Raw genomic sequence first — 9106 nt, forward strand, 5'->3', positions numbered from 1 at the left:
CAATGGTTTGCATTATTTAAGGATTGGAGAATGGAAGAAATTTGCATATTTTAGAGACTATTAAGTAAGGATACATGTTTCTGAATAGATTGTAAATATATCTGTAGGAAATAGCACCCTAAACCTCATATACACACCTACACACGCACACACACACTCACAGACAATATGCTCACACACACACACATGTACAGCCATTGAAAAGAAGTAAGAATCTCAAAGGATGGGACCACCCCTGAGAGCAAACCAGGCTGCTGTTCCCCAGGCTGGAGCACTGACAGAATCTATGAAGTTTTCAGCCTGAAATAGCTCATGGCACCTGCAAACAGCTTAGAGCCTGAAACCTATCAAGCACTTGTCTGTGCTCGAAGGATAAGACTCTAAAAAGGAGAATCAAAATCATTTGCTCAGAGAACTTTTATTTTCATCAGAAGAAAAGGACATTAAACAAATAAATACACAACACACCATACCAAATGTCTTAATAGTATGAAGAAATAAAGCAAGGAAAGAGAATGGAGAACAATGAAACGTGTGTGTGTGTGTGTGTGTGTGTGTGTGCATATGCACACCCACTAATGCATATAGGGTGCACAAGAAAGACTGCCAGGAAAAGGGGTTATCAAAGTAGAAATCTGATTAAAATGAGAGAGTGAGAAATGCAACACCATGGCGGAAAAAGAATGAAGGCAGTGAGGAGTGCAAGTATGGTCTTTTTTTTTTTCTATAAAACATTGATTTTTAATTTTGTAATTAAAGTGACATAGCAAAATAAGAATGTTTTTACTTCTAACTTAAATATCTTAGTCAACGTTGCATCAGAAATCAAACATTTCTTGGAGATTTTCCAAGAGACTTATTAATTACCATTATAGTTGTTGTTATTATACAGTAATACATTGCTTAAAATACATTATAAACTTTGTTTCTTTTTCTTTATATATGACATATAAATTCACGAATTTTGTAACATGATCTATATTTGAAAACATTTTAAACAGCATGATGACTCTCACAGAAAATGCCACTGAAATCACATAAAATGTTCAAATGCTTGAAATATTTCCAATTTTTGAAAGTGCCAAGCACAATGCTTGACACATACTAGGTACTTCACTTTGTTCACTCATTCTCTCATTTACTCATGTACTTATTCTAAGAAATTAAGGATTAAGGAGAATTTGTACTATAACAAGAATTACAAACACAATTTTTTACCAACACACTTGGCATTTTGACAAAGCCTTTGGCAATGGAGTGTGGAGAAGATGAGAGGATGATGATCAATATTTCAAACTGCGTGGCTAAATTCTATCAAATAAAGCCCTGGTTAAATACTCAGTGCATTTCTAAGTCCAAAGCCTTCAAGGCAGAAACAAGATTGGATTTCTTATGTAGAAAGGAAGGGCATTGTCACCAGAATGAAATCAGCAATGGAGAAAGTAGCTGAAGGTGAAATCAGCAAAATATCAAAAAAAAAGTATAAAGCTATGATTAAGATTTTGTTCTAAGTATAATGACAGAAGAATTGTAACAGCTTTTAGAGGACAACTGATACAAATGAAACTTCACTTTTAAAAGATTATGCTGGCAATTTTGTGGAGAATAGACTCTAAGACAAGAGTGGAAAAAGGCAGACCAGTTAGATGAAGACCTGGGCACACAAGAAGGATAGCTTGAATTAGGATTCAGAGGTAGGATTGGCAAGAAAAGTCAAGCTGGGAATATATTTTGTATGCTAGCTCAACATCGCTCATTGATAAATTGGAAGTGAGTAAATGAAATAAATAAGAAATTACACAATTTCTCCCATGGCCGATTGAGTGAAGGCGGGTGCTATATACTGAAATGGAAAAAACAAAGAAGAATGCATTCAAGGAACCGAGTTAATCAATAGTTCTTATTAGCAGACATTGAAGTAACAATGTTGAATAAGCAATTGGATACATGTCTGGGATGCAAGTAAATGTTAGGATTCAAGACAGTTTTACAGAACATCAGTTTATGGTTGATACCTTTGTTAGGGTATAATCTAAACTATATTACAAAAAGATCTAAAAATAAAATGACAGAAGTTAATTTCACTTTCATATAAAAGTCCAGTGGCAAGGGGCTACCCATGTAACTCTTGAAATTAGTATATTTCTAATGAGGCTTACTTGATTTGACTCACCAATCTTAGGCAAAGCTGCTGCTATTTTAGAGAGAAGGAAGTTCCTTTCCTGATTTGACCCAGAGTGCATCTCTTTGTCTTTGAACCATAACCACTTTTCACATAGCGAGTCCCATCATCAAATTCAGTATCCTGTTGTTACAGCACTTGGGTGTTCAAACTTATACATCTATACAGTGCCAGACTCTGTGGTAGACTCTAAATATACAATAAATAAAAGAGAATTGGTGCTTGTTTTAGATAGAATGAAATCTACAAGGTACACGGAATAACATCAAAAAGTGATTCAGTCTACAGGAGAAGTACAATGTTTAATAAAGATACCTAGGAGAGAAATGCCCTTAAGCTCAACTTTCAGGTTTCAGCTTATAGACCCCTACCTGCCGGCTTATGAAATCCTTTGTTTTACAAACTAAGACCTTCCTATCTATCCTATATCTGGTATTTTTCTTAACAAGTTCTACATTTCATCATAGAATACCACCCCATTTGGTCCAAGTGAATTTCTTTCTTTTTCTCAGAATAGACTAAAAATTATCATCTTGTATTGAAGCTTGAACACTTAAGAAGGAAAAGGGTTATATCACAAGCGGCTTACAATAAATATTGTATCTTGTCTACTTTTGAGGCTAAGTATCAGCTTCCATAATGACTTACTGGAATACTGTTTGGTAAATATTTTCTTTTTTTTTTTTTTCTCTTTCCAACTTTTATTTTGGGTTCAGAGGGTAATTGTGCACATTTGTTACGTAAGTAAATTGTGTGTCACAGGGGTTTGATGTATAAAGAATTATGTTACCCAGGTAATCAACATAGTACCTGATTCGTAGTTTTTCAATCCTCACCCTCCTCCCACCCTGTACCCTCAAGTAGGCCCCAGTGTCTGTTGTTGCCATGTTTATGTCCATGACTACCCAACATTTAGCTTCCACTTATAAGTGTGAACGTCCTGTATTTGCTTCTCTGTTTCTGCATTAGTTTGCTAAGGATAATGGCCTCTAGCTCCATCCATGTTGCTGCCAAGGAAATGATTTCATTCTTTTTTATGGCTGCATACTATTTCATGGTGTGTATGTATCACATTTTCTTTATTCAGTCCACTGAATATTTTGAATATAACCCGTGCCTATGCACAGTACTCACAAAATATATATGAATGTAATTGTAATTGTCACATGGAAGACCATGTAAAAGCATTAATAAATTCACTATAGCTTTTTGATAGTATGCAATTGTTCAACCAAAATGGTACATAAATGGCAAGTATTGATTTTGCTGTTTATATTTGTGTTTCTTATAGTCTATTCTTCCCAGGGCAGCCAAAGTAAATACGTTAAAAATAAATCCAAATCATGCATTCCACTCAGAAGACTCAACTGACTTCCCATCTCATTTTATAACCCACAAGTTCCCACATGATTTCTACTTGTTCCTGCATTCCTCATCTCTTTCTGTTCTCTCTCTTGTTCACATGATTCTGGTCATATTGGACATAATGCAGTTCCTCAAGCTAAGCAAGTTTCAGTCTCTTTCAGTCACTGTTCTCTCTAGAATGTTCTTCTCAAAGATAGTTAGCTATCTTTCTCCCTCACATTCTCATTACCTTCTCTGATGTACAAGAAAATACTGTTGGAATCCCATCCAGACCCCTTTGACAGACTGCAGCACCATCCTTAGCTGCTGTTGGTGTTGACTGAACAAAAACTTACACCTGACCCTCATTTATCCAGACCATTGATCTCAGCCAAAAGAAGGTGCCTTCCCTCTAGGTCATGCCACACCACCTCAGCAAGCAACCAACTGACACAGACTACCTCAAGAAGGGACGGATTCTGCAGTACCATTGCTGCTCCAGAATTTCCTGTGGTTTACCTGAAAGTCTCCAGCCAAGCCCACATTCTTGCTGATCTTTCACCCAGCTCTCTCCTGTTTGCCTCATTTCCCTTGTGCTCATAATGCTTTTCCTCTAATACATCTTTTGAATATGAATCTCCATCCCAGGCTGTACTTCTAGGAAACAGACCTAAGAGTTGCCTTCCTTAACCACCACACACCCAAGAACTCCCTGTCTCTCTTATCTTACTTTACTTTTTACATAGCACTGATTGCCATATTGCATAAAATGTTTTTATTGCATAATATGTTTTTATGATCTATTTTTGTTTATTCACTTTTTCTTTTGTAAACTCCACATGGTCAGCGACTTTTTTGTTTACTATATTCCCAAGCCTACTAAAGGACTTACTTATTATAGTTACTCAATAAATATGCATTGCTGAATGTATGAATAAATGAAATGAGACAATGAATATATTTTATCATTACCTCAAGATGCCTTGGCCAGGCGCAGTGGCTCATGCCTATAATCTCAGCACTTTGCGAGGCCAAAATGGGTGCATCACTTGAGGTCAGGAGTTCAAGACCAGAGTGGCCAACATGGTGAAACCCCGTCTCTACTAAAACTATAAAAAATTAGCCAGGCATGGTGTAATCCCAGCTAGGCTGAACTAGGAGAACCACTTGAACCCAAGAGCAGGAGGTTGAGGTGAGCCAGGATCATGCCACTGCACTCCAGCCTGAGTGACAGAATGAGACTCTGTCTCAAAAAAAGAAACCAAAAAATCAAAAGTGATGCCTTGTTCTTGAAAACACTGGGAACCAATGACCTGAATTAATTTCATCTACAGTAAATAATGACTCTGTTTGGAACCACCATGCGTTCTATGCTCTTTCAAACTACATCAACACTGGAACGCTGTGAGAATTGGTTCATTAACGTGTCTTTCACAAGCCTTCCAGATTTTAAACTCAAAGTCTTTATCTTGCTGTATTTTCATAGTCAAATTTCCCTCTAGATCTCTTAATTAGCATATGTTTCTTAAATAAAAATTTATTTTTTCAGTCAGTAATATTTTAAACTCAAATCTTGAAAGTTCATACTGAAAACAACTAAATGAAAATGTATATATTTTAACAATGAAATCAAATCTATTAAATAAGGAATGCATTGTAACTCTAGAAGGACCAGGGTGCACATTACTCATATTTAGTCATACAATTCCTAGAAGGAGTCTAGGGAAGTTTCTGAAAATTGATTTTAAAATAAGGTAATAGTTATTTTACTATACAGACACTATTTGGCTGTAAAGCCAGCAAAGAAAAGGAACAGAGCCTACATCAGAGCTTTTATATGAAGGAAATACTGAAATTGGATATGACACATCAAAAATATTTAAATATGAAACTACAGAGACTCTGGCTGAGTTGCAGCCTCTTCAATTCACATGTTCTCTAACAGAACTCAGTCTTGATGAGTGTTCGCAGAAAATTGTCTTCATTGTCTACCACACTCCACAAAATGATGGCTAATTTGACTTTTACAGATTTAACAAGTCAGAAAGCATTTGAGGTTGCCTGCCAACTCCACAAAAGTCTTTTCATTAATCAATAAATAAAGTTTTATTTAATTTTTTCACCAAGAGGACTTTGTGGTCATGAATGCCTGCTGTCTGCTCCGTTAAAAATAAAGAAATCTTCTAAAGAGACTCTCTCAAACATATTCAAATATAGGACTTGGAAAGATATTTCATTCTAATTTAGGAGTACATAATTAATGTACTTCTTTGCAGCTAGCATTTAATGTCATTGCTTTTATGGTTTATGATGTAAAGTTTGTTTCTTTTTATTTAACAGAAAGGTCAATGTGACTAATAATTAGAACTATGACTCTGAGAGAAGAAGACTATAATTAGACTATTTTTCAGTAAATAAAAAAGTGTCAGAAAAAAAGAAAGTGAAACATTTGTGTCAGCAAAGCTGGTTTACATAAGGACAGGAAAAGTGATTATTTTATGCAGATGCACACTTACGTGACCTTCCAATAATCTAACTTAATGATAATTTAATAATTATAAATATACATAGCATGGTCTAGATATTCGAAATAAAGCAATGGTTCTCAACCAAGAGTGATTTTGCCCGTAAGAAGAAATTTGGCCATTTCTGGAAACATTTTTGCTTGTTATGATTGGAAGGGTACCACTGACTTTTAGAGGGTAAAGTCTAGGAAAGCTGCCAAACATCTTACAATACCTAGTCAGTGCCTCACAACAAAGAATTATCCAGTTGCAATGTCAATAGTGCCAATTTTGAGGAACTCAAAAGTTACAAAACCTTTTGATTTTGAAATTAATGAGTAAGCTTTAAATTAGCCCAGAGTAATTGGAGCTCTATGGTGACATGGCTATCTATTGACATTGTATTGTGAGATGCATTTTGTAACCATTGTAGATTAAAACGGGAAAAATGAAGGGTGCTATACTTAAAACTGAGCATTCTGAGACAGTACTGAGATTCAGTACACTTAGATCTCATATAAATGCCCATTGGGGCTATTCATTTATTGGGTAGAAGGCAAGATAGAAGCACTCTACCACAAACTCACTATGTAGCAGAGTTTTAGGGGCATAAATAGTTGTGAAGATCTTCATATCTTCATTGATCCAATGACATAGTCAGTGAGTAAATATTTATTGAGGGCTTACTCTATGCTGGACACTGTTCATGTTTTGGCCAACATGGTTAACGTGATCTCTGCATAGAATTCCCTTTTTAAATACTGGTTTGCTTCATGAAAATGTTAGTTTTTCATTCCAAGTTATTGTTTTTGTTTCTTTTGAATTCCTGTAACTGTTTTCTGCAAACATTTGGGGTAAATTCAGGGTCATTGTATAAAATTAAAAACTGATTTAGAGAAGGCTTACTTTTCACTTTTCTGGTTTCCAACACACCAGAAAGGCTGGAAAGCATTTATGCTGACCACCAGATATTTTCTTCCTCTGGAGAGCTCTGGGCCCAAAGACAGGCCAATGTCCCTATTACAGGCTGAATTGTGTCTACCCTATTCCCAAATTTATATGTGGAAGTCCTAATGCCAGAATATGTACCTCAAAATGTGATTGCATTTGAAGATGGTGTCTTTAAAGAGGTAATTAAGCTTAAATGAGCTCATTGGGCATAGATTCCAATCCAATATTACTGATGTCCTTCTAAGAAGAGATTAAACCACAGAAGCAGGTACAGAGGGAAGACCATGTGAGGACACAAGGAGAAGGTGGCCATCTACAAGCAAAAGAAAGAGGGCTATAAAGAAATAATATTGCTGTGCCTTTGGTCTCAGATTTTTAGCTTCCAGAATTGTGAGAAAATAAATTGCTATTGATTAAGCTACCCAGTCTGTGGTATGTGTAGTAATGCTGTATTATGGTAGCCTTACAAATAAATAACATTGGATGGGTACTGGATGAGCAGGGACTATGACATTTTCTGGACTTCCCCCCAGCTGAAAGTGTAAGCCTGGACAAGTTATCTAAATTATGTAAATCTCAGATTCTCTATCTGTAAAATGACTGTTAACTGAGTGATTTCATCACTTCTGAAGCTAAATTGCTACATTTTTAATTTAAAAAACAAATAATTAGAAATATTCTTTAACACGTTTCAAAATTGTTTTTAATATTAAAAAAATTTAAATACATAGCCAAACCTCACCTTTTAGAAGTCAGTAATATTCAAAAAAAAAATGTAGAGCAAATGATTTGAGGTTAATTTCTTTTATAAGCTAACATAGTGGAAGATCTTTGAAAGTTTTACCAGTTTTAGAAGCCAGTCATTTATACAGCAAATTATTATAAATATTATTTTTACTAAGAAACATTGCCTCTGAAAATGTTACATGACCAACGAAAGAGTTAAAATTTCATAAATACTTTCTCAGATAGATTGACATAGCTTGATTAAAACAAGAAAATCTTTCAAGCATTTATATATCTCTGTTTTTCTTTGTTTAATTGCATCTTAATCTATGTACTATTTACATAGGCTAAAAATAATTAGGTGAGTAACAGCTAATGAGTTTTCCTCAGCAGGACTTTGAATAACATATTAAACAAAAGTGTTAAATAAAACGAATCCATAAAAGTAATAGGGTAACCAAAGGGAAGATTGCAAAAAGTGGCAAAAACTAATGGCACTTGAATTACTAGAGAACAATGACAAGGGACTATGTGAAGAAAGTAATTGAAGAAAACAAGTATACTTTCAAATTACCTTGCCCACAATAGCAAACACTCCAGCCATTGGTTTTAAGTATAAAGAAAATAAATTATTTACCTGCATGATATTTTATATTTTAGTCATAAAATTAAAACTGAGCATCGTATTTCAGCTCTTGACGGTATCCAGGGGAGGGGAAACAATATGACAAAAAAAAAAAAAAAAAAAAAACAGAAAAGAAAAACCATTGGCCCAAAAAAACAAACCATCTGGTGAAGTCATGAATGACTGAGTTGAACAGCAGGGGAGCCTACTGTTAATCATTTTTGCAGTCAATTAAGAATTCTGTCGAGAATATATTAAAGAGTACTATAAAAAATACAGTGACCCAAATAAATTGCGTAAGGAAAAAAATCAAAATCAGTTAACAGATATTGCATTACTTTCAACTTGAATAATTTTAAAAATTACCAGGAAAAAAAAAAACAAGTGTTTGTTTATTGCCATGATGGAGCGATGTCCTGCAAATTTTAAGACTCCTCTACTCGATTATGTTGATGATGACATTCCAAGAGAATGGGAAAATTTTCTATGTACTATACTTAGTAAACACCAAGAGATAGTTGTTATTAATGCTTCAATTTTGAAACACAGAATAAAATCAATCCTTAGTTGTAGGTGACAAATTGTTTTGAAACTGAAAACAATTAAATGTTCTTTGTAAATTAATCTTTTATGTCATTAGCTGTCCTCACAAATTCAATCTTTCCTTCTTCTTTGTTTTTGTTGTGTTTTGTTTTGTTTTGTTTTTTTAAAAAAACACCTTATTTTAGCTTACATAGAATTAGGATACACAACTAAACTACAGATTTGACTTTT

This window comes from Chlorocebus sabaeus, chromosome 11 (genome assembly GCF_047675955.1).
Source record: "Chlorocebus sabaeus isolate Y175 chromosome 11, mChlSab1.0.hap1, whole genome shotgun sequence".
NCBI classification, from domain to species: Eukaryota; Metazoa; Chordata; class Mammalia; order Primates; family Cercopithecidae; genus Chlorocebus; species Chlorocebus sabaeus.